Below are 15,884 nucleotides of genomic sequence, written 5' to 3'. Positions count from 1 at the left end.
GGAGCTAAAATGCATATTGGCCTTCAAGAGAACCAGCCAGATACCTTAAAAGAGTCAGCGACACGGGTATAAAGAAATGGCAGGTAAGTGGGACTGAAGGAATTGCTCTTGTGGGAACTGGCGCAGACACGATGGGCCAAATGGCCTTCTTCTGTTCTGTAAATTTCTATGAAATTGTTTCCTGGGAACCTCGCAACAGTAGAAATGTCCTCTTTAATAAGTCATAAAAATTTTTTGAAACATATAACATTATCCAATATAGCTTAGGACAACTTTGAATTCATAGCACATCCTTGTGATCTGTTCACTGAAATAGTAAACTTACAGAAAATTCGTAGCGGGAAAGGCTTTCATAATCAAGAGGCACGGCCACTCGTACTCGGATATCTGCTTTCCCCTGGCCAGACGTAGGAGAGATGGTGAAATGGTCTGAATTGTTTCCCACCAGCTGGACGTCAAACAGGCTGTTAACCCCCTGGGGGAAAAAAAATAAGACGGAAGCGAAATAACTGCACTTTGAGTAGCAACCTGAGTTTGTGAAAGATTAACATGCTCCAGCGAGAATCTGTGCTACGGATCCTAACATTGTGGAGAAAGGGAAAGGGAACGACAGGAGAATAAAAGTCAGGAATGCGTAACCTAATGGACGAATCTCCCATGCATAATTAGAATTCCCCAGAATCTAGCAAAAATCATCAGGAGAAAGTGTACAATTTCATGCATGAAGCAGTGCTAATGATACAAGTTGGCTGAGTGTGACGGTGCTCTGCAGGTGACAATGACTGGGCTGCATCCCACTGCAGCAAAGGCTACCTAGAAGCAGCTCATTGCCAATGAGAGTTTCCACTTCACCAACAGCAGGGAGCAAACCGGCTGTCAGGGTATGATTTGTAAATCTTCCAAAAAAAAGGAGTAACAGCCATTGTTCGAACTCCTGGATGCAGTTAAAATGAAAAGTAAGAAAGGTCAAATAAGCATTTAAAACATTTAATGGATGAACAAAAAGCCTTTTTAAGAACATACTTTCAGCGTTTTGTGTCTAAAGCCTGGAGCTCAGTAGACATTTCAAACCAGCAGAACAATAATTATTCTTGCTCCACAGTGTGAGCTAGGGAAGGTTTAATATTGCACAATTCATCTCTGGGGGTTTTAAAAAAAAGTGCTATAAAGTGTGTGTCCTGTAGCTCAGGTTAGAGCACTCGCCTTGCCTGGGTTCAATTCCCGGCAGGGCGAAACCTTGGGCAAGTTTCCTTACTCCACATGTCTGATAATAATCCCTCCAAAAAACAAAACAATAACAAATTGGTCATTTTTAATCCACGACTGTTTGTGGGACACTGCTGTGCGCAATTGGTTGCCGCATTTTGCCCACAAATATACAGTCAATTCACTTTACAGCATATTCTGTGAAGCGCTTTGAGACGTCGAGAAGACGTGAAAAGCGCTGTGTCAAATGCAAAGATTATTATTAACATTGTGAAACAAAAAATTCAGTGCATTTCCATCCTCAATATAAAAAATCTTGTATTTCCCCGCTCCCCAACACCCTCCTCTCATTAGTTCCCATTTCAGCACACCTCTAACTCCCCGTGAAGTACACAACAACAATTTGCATTTATTAAGTGCCCCTCACACAGGGTAGCGTCCCATACCTCTATTTCCCAGTGTAAGCATATCTACATAATGCAGCATCAGGCCATTTTCCTGTTTCACATCTTGCACTTTGTAAGAGTATAAGTTCCATTATTTCAGCTGTCTTCTCTAATAATTAATCTTTTGCTAAAGTAACACATGTTTTGACATGCATGATTTAATTATATAACTGAATGTCTTAGATTTAAAAAAACAATGAATTCCATGATTGGCAGAAAAGTAAAACATATTTTCCTTTAAAAACTCTAGGCTTCAGAAATGTCTTTTGTGGAAAAGAAAATTCATTTTGACAAACACCCTTAAGATCTTACCATTGACAGACCAGCATGTTGTTCCAAGAATGGCAGTAAGCACACAGAGTATTATTATGCTGATCTTAGTATTTCTGGAGTATTTCCCAATGTCATCCACCTTATACTGTTCACTACCAAACAGCAAGTGAATGTATACTGGACAGGGAAATGCTGCACAACCCAAAAGATCAACAAATGCATACAAAATAAATCATAAAATGCAAAAAAAGCAGAAATTGTGGAGCTACTCAGCAGGTAGTGGAAAGCATTTAAAATCAAGTGTGTGTTCCTTCCAATAATAGGCAAAAATATTCTAATGCTAATTATTTTGTAACACTAACAAAACTGGAAAGCATCAAGTGGTTAAACAAAGATATTCAAAAGGATTTTATCGCACAAAGTTGGAGTAAAGAGCAGGAGTAAGAAGATACCTCTTCTACTCTAGACAATAGCAATTTGGGGGAAAACAGATTATTCAAAGGAGAAGAGTAGAGGAAATAAGGAAAAGAGGAAGGAAAGGATCTAGATGTGGGTCTACAATGTAAAAACTTTGTTAACGTATATGTCCTTGGAGGATCAGGTCAATAGTCAAAGACCTAAGGTACTTAGAAAGGAAATGAGGACATGACTAGGATAATGCATGGACACATATACACTGTACAATGGAAGTTGGAGAAGAAGTCTCGTAACTAGGAAAAGGCTTGTCCACAGTTGACCAGTATACAACAACAACAAGATTCCATTTATAGAGCGCCTTTCACGTCAGGAGGACGTCTCAAGGCGCTGTACAGTTGGGTCAGGACCCGAGCAGGGGGGAAATGGTCAGGGTGAGGGGAGGGAAGGGAGGCAGCGAGGAGGGGGTAGAGAGTCGAGAGGGGAGCTGAAGGTTCGGTCAAAGAGAAAGATCTTGAGACCGGCCTTGAAAGAGGAAAGGGAGGAGGCGGCGAAGGCACTGGGGGATCGAGTTCCAGAGCCTAGGGGCTGAGAGGCTGAGATACAATCGTACTGAAGGTTCTAGGGAAGATGTGGAACATAGCAATTTAATTGCACGGCAGCTTGATAAATTAACCAACAATTATTGCACAAGTTTTTATTTAATAATCCCTTGAGTCATCAGACATTTAAGTAATTCACTCAGTGCTGAATTATTATTAGTTTCGGTCACCCAGTGAATCGCTGATTAATATGAAAATCGGTTCATATTTTAATTAATTACATCAGTCATCAAGTGAAATTTTCTTCTTAAAACAGATGCAATTATTTCTAAATGGATTAACTTAATTATTTATTAAGTTTCAGTCACCAGCGTTAAAAAAATATAACTAAGAATTAATTTATGTAATTTGGAATACTGATAGTTTAGGTGATTAGCACCAAATGTATTTAGAATTAAATCTAATCTATTCATGAAATTACCAGTTAGGATTTTTAAAAAGAATCATTAATTCCACTCTATTTATTTATCAAGTCTTTGAAAAACTTATTTACATATCGATTACCAAGATTCAATCGTGAGCAAAATAGAATAAAAACAGAGGTGCGAGGTACCGGTACCAGATTAGGACTCATCCAGGGTAAGAACGGATCAGCAAATGAAGGACAAGTGGAGTGTGAAGTGTACAATAATAATGAAACATTAATGCTAACTCCCAAAGAGTGCTCGTAAGATCCTAGAAAGTGGGAGATTGATCAATCCAAAGCAAAGAGGGTAGATAAAGTGAAGTTAGTTGTAAGTTTGAAACAGTGGATAGTTTGCTTGGAGGCGATCTTAAAACAGATATTTTTTAGATGTTACCAGTGTTACATTTTGATTTTTTTTTCTTAAATTGAACTGTTTTCATCCCTTGCCCCTTTTCATTTGAAAATGTTTTTCTTTTCACATTTTGGCTCTTCTTGTTCTGTATATTATCAAATCCAGGAGAGAGCCTAGATAGCATAATTATGATTTTTTTTCAAATTGCACAGTTTCGAAATAATGGTTATGAAATTGGTCATTTTTTTTGTTAAACCAAGAGAAAAAATAGCCTATCCGATGAATACGTGCACAGTGTATTAAGATATCATTTCAAATGCATTCCATGCTTAATTGTGTTTCGGTGATATAGCTTGATAATTACGATCTTGTTGAATACTGTTTTAGTCAACTTTGAAAAAAATCTAGAAAGAATTTCTCCTGCCATCCATAATGATCTTAGAATACATTTTGCTATATTCAGTCATATAGTCATTCAGATGAATGGTACTGAACACTTTATTCTTACTTTTTCCACTGAAGCTGTACAAGAACAAGATGGACTGCTCAAATGTATTATGAGTACAGACCCACTCTTATGTTTTCTGTCTATCCTAACTTTTGTTTCTTTAAAAAAATTTTTAAAAGTTTAGATTTGATTTTTCCCTTCCTCCTCCTGATGCATATAATCCATTTTGGAAGTGGGACCAAGTTCCAAAAATTATTAAGTTTTCGGTGACTGAAATTAATGGGTTTAAAAGTTGAGCTAATTGAAATCCCACCCAGAAATTGCAAAGCTTGCTTAGAGACATGACTTGCCATTCTGACAAGTAAAACTTGTGTAAAATGAATATATTGTCAATAGCCCCTGGATCCCGATGCAAACTAAACAAGTAAACAATGTAATGTGGTGTAAATGTTCGGCAGTGAGAAAGGAAAGAAAAATACTGTTCTTCCCATTAATGCCCCATTAACTCTTATAGAAACTGTGTAGTCAACATTTCATTACCATTTATGACTTACTTTGTGAGGCATAATAATAGCAGTGTGATGCATCAACAAAGCCACAACATGTCATATGTATTTCACAAGGCAATCTTATATTTTAAAAAAATTACAAACAAAATAACTGAGAAATGTCATAAAACACATTTAAAACATTATCCATGATTTCCCCATTATCCATGGCATAAAGCCTACCCCCTGCAGACAAGAGGCAATTGCCCATTCCTCATAGTTATGGTTCTGAGTTAGTACAGTAATGCGAGGTGTCATTGTACTGTCTTCACAGTTTTTTAATATAATATTGTTGCATTTGATATAGCTCCTCAACATAAAACATTGCAAATGTAATTTTGTATTGTAAATCACTTGACAGAATTTTCTGTAAAGTGTTGGTAAATAGAGCAGCATATCAATGTCTCCCCAAACAGTTGTGAAGTCATTCTTTTTTTAAAAAAAATATGGGCGTGGGAGGGAGACTCTTATCTTCTTGAATATTACCATGGGATCTTCCACATGAATGGAAAGATTAGACCTTAGTTTAACTTCTCATCCGAAGGACGGCAATTATAACAATGCAGCCTTTATAAAGGCTTTTATTCTCTTTTAGGTAATTTTTGCTTGCACTAATTGTCAAAAATGAACGAAAGGTTAATAAAATTTTCACAAAGGTTAATAATTCCTTGTGAAGTTTCCGAAAAACGTTTTGATTCCTTTGTCAGTGTAATTTACCAAGATGAATAGTTCTCTGCGTGTATTAACATACACTTATGGTTACTTTGTGTCAAATTCTACAACAGCATAAGAGTTCTCTCTCATTACAGATTAATCATTACTAAGGTATTAGCCCGTATGGCTGAAAAATCTCTCTGCTTATCATAATTTTTAAAAAATATATTGAAAATCTAAATTTACTATTAGCGCAATGGTAATACATATCTAATGCCATAACCTTTCCTTCAATGTCACTGATGTGCATTTTTAGCCATTATTTGCCTCTGTCAATCGTATCATTTATGGCTTACATGCAGTAAGGGATGGGACTGAACTCTCAACAATTGCCTGGCATACAGTGCACTTCATTTGTATTTGTTCAGCGATCAGTACTTACATCATCTTTATCTTGCACCTGGATGAAGAGAGGCAACGCAAAGCCCACCTGTGCCAGTTCGGGAATGCTAACACTGTACTGTGACCTGTTGAACTCTGGCGGATTGTCATTGACATCAATCACCAGGATATTAAAGGTAGTAGAAACGGTAGCATTTGATGGTGTCCGATCATCATTCAGTTCCGTGCCCTACAAAGTCAAAAATGAGCTGATAAGAGATTGGTCCCTGATACATGCAGTCAATGAGTAGTAATTACAGAGTACTGATAAAGAAGTTGGAAAAATATATTATTCAAAATTATTCAACCATTGTAATGTTAAAATCAATAGGAACAGAAATCTGAATCATAAATCCATGTTTAACCACAGATCAGAGAAGCTCCTGTATGGATTTTAATTCACAAGGCAGTCTTGGGAGGCAAAAGCCCCAAAAGGTAACTTTTTATTATGTTTACATGCTTCACTGCACATTTATTATGACTTTAATTTCTAATTTAAAAATAAAATATGCACCTACATGCAGAAACAAGTGACGGACATGAAGATCAATCCGAAAGAATTCTGAGCAGCACACATTGAGGTTTATTAAACCATTCAATGTTAAGGTTAACCAGTTTGTCAACATTTGTTCTCCAGCTCCCCATCTTGGGGGAGCTGGAAGCTGATCTGACATCAGATCATCATCACCATCGCTGGGCACACTGGATTCTGTTTGCCACAACATCGCACTGACAGTGTCCAGCAAAGGAGCTAAGAAAATAATCTTAATGCTATTTTTTTAAAAAATTGGAACTCACAGGGGTCTACAGACTTCACTGTATGAATCTTTATATATCTAGGCATGTGTTACTTCGAATGAGTGACTGTGCTTTGTGAATTTATTCCCAGACTGACTGATCAAGTCAGAAAGTATCACCAGCATAACTATATAGGGCAGTTTTAGACCGAGTTACCGCTGTCATTTTTCCAACAATACGTGTCTTTCATATCATTTTATTTGGCCATTTTATTTGGCCATAACATCTGTCAAATTGTTGTCACCTGTTAATCATCTTAAAATGTCCAACAGATCACAGAGCAAATCCCAAACTTCTTTGGCCATGTCTAACTGCAATGTGATAGTCTCAGATGGTTAACTGTATAAACACTAGTTTGAGGGAAAGAGAGCTTCTCCCTTTTCTTGCTGTCCCAGCAATATCTCAGGGACATATTAACCACTGAGTGTGGTGGCGAACACAGAGATGATCACAGGCTCGAAATTGTTACCTTTCCAACAAAGGGGAAAGTGTACTGGGAGGTGGAAGTAGGAAAGAGAGAAAGTGTTAACCAAAATAATAATAATCCTTTAATTTGCCCTAGAGGGGGTGCAACGTAGATTCACTCGGTTAGTTCCTCGGATGAGGGGACTGACCTATGAGGATAGGCTGAATAAACTAGGGCTGTATTCTCCAGAGTACAGAAGAATTAGGGGAGATCTTATTGAAACCTATAAGATTCCTAAAGGGCTGGATACAGTAGACACAGAGGGACTGTTTCCCTGGTATGAGAATCTATAACCAGGGGTCACAGTCTTAAAATTAAGGGTCAGCCTCTTAGAACAGAGTTGAGGAAACATTTCTTCACTCAGAGGGTAGTGAACTTATGGAATTCACTACCCCAGAAGGCCATAGATGCTCAGTCCTTGAACATTTTCAAGGCTGATACTGATAGATTCTTGAAAAATGGAGGGATTAGGGGATATGGGGATAGGGCAGGTAATCAGAGTTAGGTGAGAAGATCAGCCATGATCTTATTGAATGGCGGAGCAGGCACGAAGGGCCGAATGGCCTACTCCTGCTCCTAATTCTTATGTTCTTATGTTCTTATTTCATATCGTGCCTTTCACATCAGGAGGTTGTCTCAAACTACTTCAGGATTTACTGTAAAAATGTAGTGACTGTATATATAAGGCATTTCTTATAAAGATGTATTAAAAGATTATTCAATGATAAGTTCCTGATCTTCATGTTATAGTTACAGGACACAGATAGAGGCCAACTTGCAGTGCAAACACACCCCTGCCACATGCATTCAGGGGAAAATAAACACAAGAGACCCATAAAATTAGAGAAACTAAAACAGCAAGTGGAGAGGGGGAAATAAACACTTTAAAAAAATCAGCATTATTTCAAAGGGCTGTGTAGTAAAAAAAGTGTATATTTTTTTAAAAGACTCCAAACATGTTCATCCAGTTCACATTAAATCACAACAAGGTTGTGCAGCGTTTAATCACCAGCAATATCTTAAGATTAAGTTTAAAATATGTTGAAATGATATTTGAAGTCTTTTGAAACCTGCTGCTTTTCAGGGCCCTGAAGCAGGACAATATTTATGTCTACTGTACAATTGATCAAACGTTTTGAGCCTGAGATTTTTGGCTGAAATAAATTAGGTAATTAAGACTCCAGAAGACTGCGGGTCACAAATACTCTTGTAGGATTACACAGAATGTAAATTATAAAGAGTTATATTTTTGAATCACTGAAACAAACCACTGAATGACAGCAGAATGAAACTGTGGCATATGACATCATGAGCTGGGTGAGGGGATTCATTTTTGTGGGAATTGATTCGCTGTTGCCCATTTTTCAATACAAAGTTTCCTTTTTTTAAAAAAATCAGAAAATTCAAATAAAGGGAAAGAATTCTTGTCTAAATGGGATCACTGCATGTGGCTGGCATGTGTGGCTACCACATATGACAACAGCTGCAAACAAACCACTGCTTTCAACTAACTTGCTGCAACTTCTCCTACCTGCCTTCGAAAGCTAAGAACAGAATGACACAGACTTGCTAAAAAAAAAATGTCATCATTTAGCTGTTTAGACTAAAGCAAGTTAGATTAAAGCAAGCTGCTTAGACAGTTTTTAATTTTGAGGTACCATGAGCTGGTGTAAAATTATTCAACTCACTATGGACATGATCATCATTTGTGCAATATTTCTGCAGAAACAGAAGCCACATTCCATGCCTTTTTGGCTCAGACCTATTTTTGTGCTTATATATATCATCTTCCTGCGTCTCTTTCCATTCTCTTGGTTGAAAAAAAATCAAGTAGGCAAATTACTCCCAGAGTTCTGCCCGAGACATTCTATCAACATGTATTACAAGTAGGATGAGTTGGATGACAGTGGCCTGAGGAAATCCATCCTTCAACTTGCCCTGCTTCCTTCTTTGTAAGGGATTGTTGAGCCTCTGTTAATGGCATAATCAAAAATGGAATCAGCACATTATGGCATGGAGTCTTGTTTTGTACCATTCCATGGCACAGGGCACTAATAATAATCGTTGCATTTGATATAGCACCTTATCGTTTTATCATGTCTCAAAGCACTTCACAGAATATACTGTAAAGTGAATTGACGGTATATTTTGTGGCCATAATGCAGCAGCTAATTGTGCACAGCACTGTCCCACAAATAGTCATGGATTGAGTGACCAAGTTATTTATTATTATTTATTTTTTAAGGATTTATTACAATAGAGTAGAATATATCTGGAATTATCTCGGTTGCTCCTCTCTGTCTGTGTCATAGGCAATAATACCATTCCTCTGATTTGCTCACCAGGATGAAGTTGGACTATATTGTAACAGGATAAACCCTCCTACTTGTATTCGATCCATCTGCTAATACAACCAAATGTAATTCATGTGTGATGATCTATTGTAATGCCGAAGGTCATAAATGATTGACAAGAGGGTTGTATAAACAGTCCATAATTCAACATGACTGCATTGCATCCAACATGACAAGCTTTCACTTTAAATACTCTTATAACTTCAGATATTTGCTACATTGGTCTCAGAAATACTTTGAACACAAAATCCTGACTATTTTCCATCTGGACTTATATATAAACATTGAAGAAACGAATGCAGTTTTAATATAAACTATATTTTCAATGTATTTTGCAGAAAAGGTTCACTCGGAGGCACCTATTTATCTATCTCCTCAGCATGATGCTAAGTACGAGTTGCTAAGTTATCTCTGAATATTGCTTTTGGCATTTCATTGAAATCTTTATTGAATCTCAACCAGAAAATACATCGCTTAACATAAATAAAAAAAGGAATACAATCATGCAATGTAGGTCAGTGGGGACTGTTCCAAATTGTCTTTATAGCTGTGTACCAGGCATGAGCAGAACTGGTTCCAAACGCTTTTGTGCACTTCTATTTCTGAGGAAATGTTGTGCTCATCTGTGCTGGGAAATGGAATGCTTTCTCACTCAATATCAGTATCACTGCCAGGCCAGTGAAGACGATGCTTCCCTCTATTTTAATCGAATGAGTTTCCTTAACCATAACCTCAGGAAATAGCACGGTGATGAGAAATTTAGATGAGACTCCGATCAGCAGAGATCATATAGCACTTGCCTTTCTGTTAGTGCGGTATGAGTGCATTATTTACTTAGTATCTAAATATATCCTTCTCCATATACTGCTGTATTTTGTTCATCTCTTGCTTTATACTGATTGCAGCACAAGAATGTGTGTGAGAGGGTAATAGAAAGCAAGAGTGTGTGTGTGTTTGTGTGTGTGTGTGTGGGTGTGTGTGTGTGTGTGTAAGAGAGAGAGAGAGAAGGGCCTGAATAAAGATCTGAATATGTCCAAAAGAGATTGAATGAAGACAATTTTTTCTCATAAAGTTACATGCAACTGTGTGAGCTAAATCACTAATAGCATATGCCAGGTTTATGACTCCCTCACAAATTAAACCATTCTCTCAACAGACCACTCACCTCTCAGCACACCACTCTTGTTTATATCCTAAAATGAGTTTCCAAAGTTCACTTGTTAGTACACAATTTCTATTAAACATCTTTGTAATACAGTCTGCAAAAGAACACCGCTTTGCATCTAACTAAGAGGCTTGTATATTTGATGAATGGATTTATGTTTGTTGTTTGACTGAATGTACGTCAGTCAGGTGGACCAGTCAGAGATATTAAATATAGCTTTCACGGCTGTAATAATTAATAATATGGATATAGTTGGCACTATGAGGCTGAGAACACCCAGCACAAATACAACACAAGACAAAAAAAAGGAAACTCAGCCTATTTCGAAAAGGAGCAATGTAAAAGTTTATCGTAGATTCTTGCGAATCAATCGACACAACTCAAGTTATTCATTAGATTAACGACTAAGTGTTGGTGTTCCCATCCACTCTAATCAGCCATGCTCCTCGGTCACCTGGTCTTCATTGATCTCCCAAATCAACTTGAATGCGTCTTTTATTTACATTCACTGTAATGAATGACAAATGCTCCAAATTAATATTGGATTTCATGAGATGACAGATGTCTCCCATACACAAAGCAGCAGTATGTCAATGGCCAGAAGGAAAAGACGAATGCCACATATCCTCCATGTTGTGAGATACTTCAAAATGTACTTTGTGAGCTACAATACAGACCAGAGGTGACAATGGAATTCATTTCCAATTACCCTCCCTTATCCTTTAACATCTTTTTCCAAGAGGACCAATCTTGGGGTATATCACTGAGTGGTGGAGCAAATCAGGGTTTCCAACTTCAAGATCTCCAGCACGCTGAAGATTGAATTTGATCCATTTGAATGTAGTCTTGCCAAGGTAAGACTTGCTCTGTGCAGTACTTTTATTATTATTTAGCCTTGCACTCTGAGAAGCTGTGTCTAACTTCCACCAAACACATTACAAACTCGAGAGGAAACCAGTGGTTTATTAATATCACGCACTGGAAGATTTTCTTCCCCAGGAGCACTGAGACAAAGAAATGGATTAAAAAAATCACGCACATATTATGGAGCTTAATATATATAGTAATGAGGCAGAATTTTTAGAATCCTAGTTATTTAATCAACTTGAAAATCACACTTCCAGGAAAAGGCTTAGAAACTAATCTGACTTACAACACATCAATTTTCCACTGGTACTAGCAATTTAGGTGTAAGAGGATAATTGCAAGAGAGAGGATAACTTTCACCAGTTATAATTCACGTGTTGCAGGCTTGAAAGTGCTGTAATTCCAAATTAGTACAGAAAGATCTATTTTTGATGCCCTTATTGAAGAACACGTTTGTGGTGGCAAAACCCAGTGAAATACAGAAATGCAACGTATCCTGTGAAAGACACAATGGCGAGGAGTGGAATAGAAAGACATTCTGCAGAAACAAAGTATATTCTGACGATTGGTAAATTTCCCTTTTTTTTGCAATCTCCATTCTGGATGGCTGACACAGGCAGCTGATCTTTGCTTTCATTTTGCACTGAATCTAGTTTGCTTTACCAGATGGAAAGGCTGAAGTTGGAATTACTCACCCTTACAGTCAATATAAACCCTGAGCTGTAGAGGGGATTTTCTCGATCCAGAGGGCCATTCAGAATTAACGCTCCACTGATGTAATCCAAGGCAAAGATGCTATTGGTGTTACCTGGTAAAATAAAACCACTCCAGTCATTCACTCAGAGCAGATGGACAAGTTGCTAATAGAAGAACATAATTTTTAACAGGTTATCACCACCCGTCTGTCTTCTTCCAAACAGACTGCAGCCACTTCAACATCAGCAATACAGTTACCCTGCCACAGTATAAACAATACTCAGCTAATTGCGTAACTATCTTGTAATGAGTGTCTAAAAGTTTAATAAATCAGATTTAGCTTCAGGACCGAAAGCCTTAATTTACAAAAAACACAAACAATGTAAAGGTAATAAGTTCACAACATTTTAGAAAATGTATTATTCAGCAAAGTGTAGACCTGTCCAACTTGCACCAAAGCTGTGTGATGAATGGTTGCCAAATGAAAATAGCCTTGATTCACCAACCCTACTTCAACTACCACCTGGTGTCTGAAATGACATTACCCTGTTTCCAGTGATCAAAACTGCTAAACTTATTTTGTGGACTTATTTGGAGTTTATTTGTGTAACTCGAACACCGCTTCTGTATTTTTTAAAAAAAAGTGTTTCTAGGTTTAAATCTGAGCATGTCTGAGCGCTAGGTGCTGAAAATTAAAGATCAGGGATAGAGATAATGGAGTCAAGGTCAGCTACGATCCACAAAAATGGTCGAGCTTTGGAAATGACAAACAGATGATGACCTGATGACCATCAGAAGGCTTACAAAAATGCAGTTTTGTACATGTGGGTGGGGGGTGGGGTGGGGAGGAGAGGGGGGCTGTGTAGGAAGAGATTTAGATGTAAACACTCAGGATAGATTGTAAATATAGCGACTGCAACATTTTATACCACAGCTTTCATTTGTAAAAGTTGTATTGACTGGAAGGAAGGGTGGCTTTCAAAAATCAATTGAATCAGAACAGTATTCAGATGACAATTTATGTTCTGAAAGCAGGAAATGGAAACCTTTCAAGGTATATCATTATTTCTTTGTTGATTCCAATGTAAACCCACATACTAAAACTTAATCTGACAGATGTTTGCAATAAACATAAAAAAATAAAAATACTCACACTATTTTGAAACTCAAATTCTAAAGCATCAAAATACAATAGAATACATGTTTATGCATTTTATCATGAGAATTTTTTTCCCATGACTTGTCATATGATAAAACAGTTTTTCCACCAACATAAGAATCATTTACTTTGAGCCAATGATTTGTATTTATTTGATTTAGAGATAGATACAAAGAGGTATTGTGATGCAAATTAAGAAGAGTTATTTACGTTTTATTTATATTGCACACAAATACACAGACAACCATTAAATTAGTTGCAAACATGTAATTCTTTGGCCAGGTGTAGCTGGTAATGTTTTTTTAAAAAAAAATCTTTTCAATGCTCTTCTCCAAATCTCACCCTCTTAGCATCACTTTATTTGTTATGGGCATATTTCCTGACAATATGTGCATCGAGCCACGGCACCTTGAGAACTAGACAATAGACAAACTGAAATCCACTGAGCAACCGAAACTTTTCAAACGTCTGCTACATCCTCCTCATCTCCCCCTCCCACCCTGGCCCCTACCCATCCCTCCTTCCACACCTTCCTCAAGGCTCAGTCCTTGGTCCCCTCCTCTTCAATATCTATATGCTCCCTCTTGGTGACATCATCCGCAGACATGGGGTCAACTTCCACATGTATGCGGATGACACACAACTCTATCTTTCTGCCTTCACCCTCAACTCCAGGACCACTGCTGTCCTGACAGAATGTCTGTTGGACAGCAAGTCCTGGATGAGAGCTAACTTTCTACAGTTGAACGTCAACAAGACCGAGGCTCTCCTGATTGGCTCCCGTCAGTGCCTCCACACCTCAAGTGCTAACAGCATCACCATCCATGGTTGCACACTCCACCTTGCTAAGCCAGTCCGGAACCTTGGCATCATGTTTGACCCTCAACTATCCTTTCTACCCCCCTATCTATGCCACGACCCGTTCTGGCTTCCCCCACCTCCTCAACATCGCCCGGCTCCGCCACTGTCTCACACCACAGGCTGCCGAAACCCTCATACACGCTTTCATTACATCGAGGCGTGACTATGCAAACTCCTTGCTTGTCAGCCTCCCCAACTCCTCCCTCCATAGGCTGCAGATCATCCAGAACTCTACAGCCGTGTCCTCTCCCGCACCAGGCTCCATGACCCTATCACTCCCATCCTTGCCTGACACCACTGGCTTCCCATCACACAGAGGATACAGTTCAAGCACCTAGTCCTCACCTTCAAAGCCCTCCATGATCTTGCTCGCACCTATCTCTGTGGCCTCCTAACCGCCTACCATTGTGCTCGCTCCCTCTGCTCGCTATCCAAATGTAATTTTGTTGTTGTTGCAAACAAGACAAGGAAAATGCCATCAATACCACCTACATTTGGTGCTGAACTCCCACATCAATATATTTCGTGATCAGGCTATAACGTACAGACAATTTATGCACAGAATTTTGTCTTGACAAGCCAACTAAATATATAGAGACAGCAGTTCATAAACATTCACTGACAAGCTAAGGGCTAAATAAATTATTCTCCTCTTTATAAGGTGGTAGTCTACAATTTAAGGAGAGAGAAAAGGTACACAGATGAGAGCATTGCTGAAAAATTCAGAAGGTGGTTTCTCCTAATGTATGCAAGCTTTCTTCAATAAACAGAATATTATGGTCACTGCAACACAAAACATGCAATCGGTATTCTAGCTTTTTCCAAATACATACAGTTGCAGGTAAATGTCAAATAATATAGTGAATTCCTCTAAAGTTCTTGAAATACAACTTCAGAAAGCTGACCTGACAAGTTACAAGTGAGTTTCAATTGACATATGAATGGCATATAATACCCCATGATTCTTCATCATGTATTGTTTATGAAACACTTTTGACAAATAATTGGTAGCAATATTTCTTTAAAAATTCCTGCATGCTTTGCAGAATGCTTGTGCTATCGGTGGATACCTCTATTTTACAGTGCTGCCTCTTCTCAATTTTCAGTCTACAGTAACAATATTTGTTGAGATAACATCATCAGGTGGTGGTAGATTTCATGCGGGGGTAGAGGAGAGTAAGAGAGAATGGAAGAAACAGAAAACACGTAAGAGGGAAAGAGCAGCTAAAAGAGTGTGGTAAGACAAAAATAGAGCAAGTGGAATAAATGCTCCAAAAACTAACCCAGCACTTGCTGCTCAACCCTAAAGCTGTTTCACTGGTGTGTATGGTACAGCAACTACTACTCATAAATTTGTGGCTACTATTTATATAGTGCAACTATAGCTCCCAGAAACCTGTTCAGATATTTAGACATGCACAAAGCTTGCCCCGAGTAACCCTCAAGAAAGTGCGCTTGTCATTTCACTGCAATCCCCAAGCAATTTAAAAATACTATTCTTTACTAAAGTAAAGGATAGATTGTCCCTGTTTGCATTAGAGAAGTGATTCCAGTTATCAGAACTCTTAAACAGAAGAATGAAAGCTGTAAGGTTGTACTAAGCAATTTTGCAGCAATTGTTGAAGAGTCCCCTGATATTTTAGAGCACAGTTTCTTTGTTTGATTGCTTGCTATCAACTGTCTGCAAACACTTGAGTGAACAAGGGGCTGAGAGATAACACTTTTGTG

The sequence above is a fragment of the Callorhinchus milii genome, unplaced genomic scaffold, assembly GCF_018977255.1.
Source record: "Callorhinchus milii isolate IMCB2004 unplaced genomic scaffold, IMCB_Cmil_1.0 Scaffold7, whole genome shotgun sequence".
NCBI lineage: Eukaryota > Metazoa > Chordata > Chondrichthyes > Chimaeriformes > Callorhinchidae > Callorhinchus > Callorhinchus milii.
The sequence above is the reverse complement of the archived record's forward strand: the minus strand, read 5'-3'. Positions refer to the sequence as shown.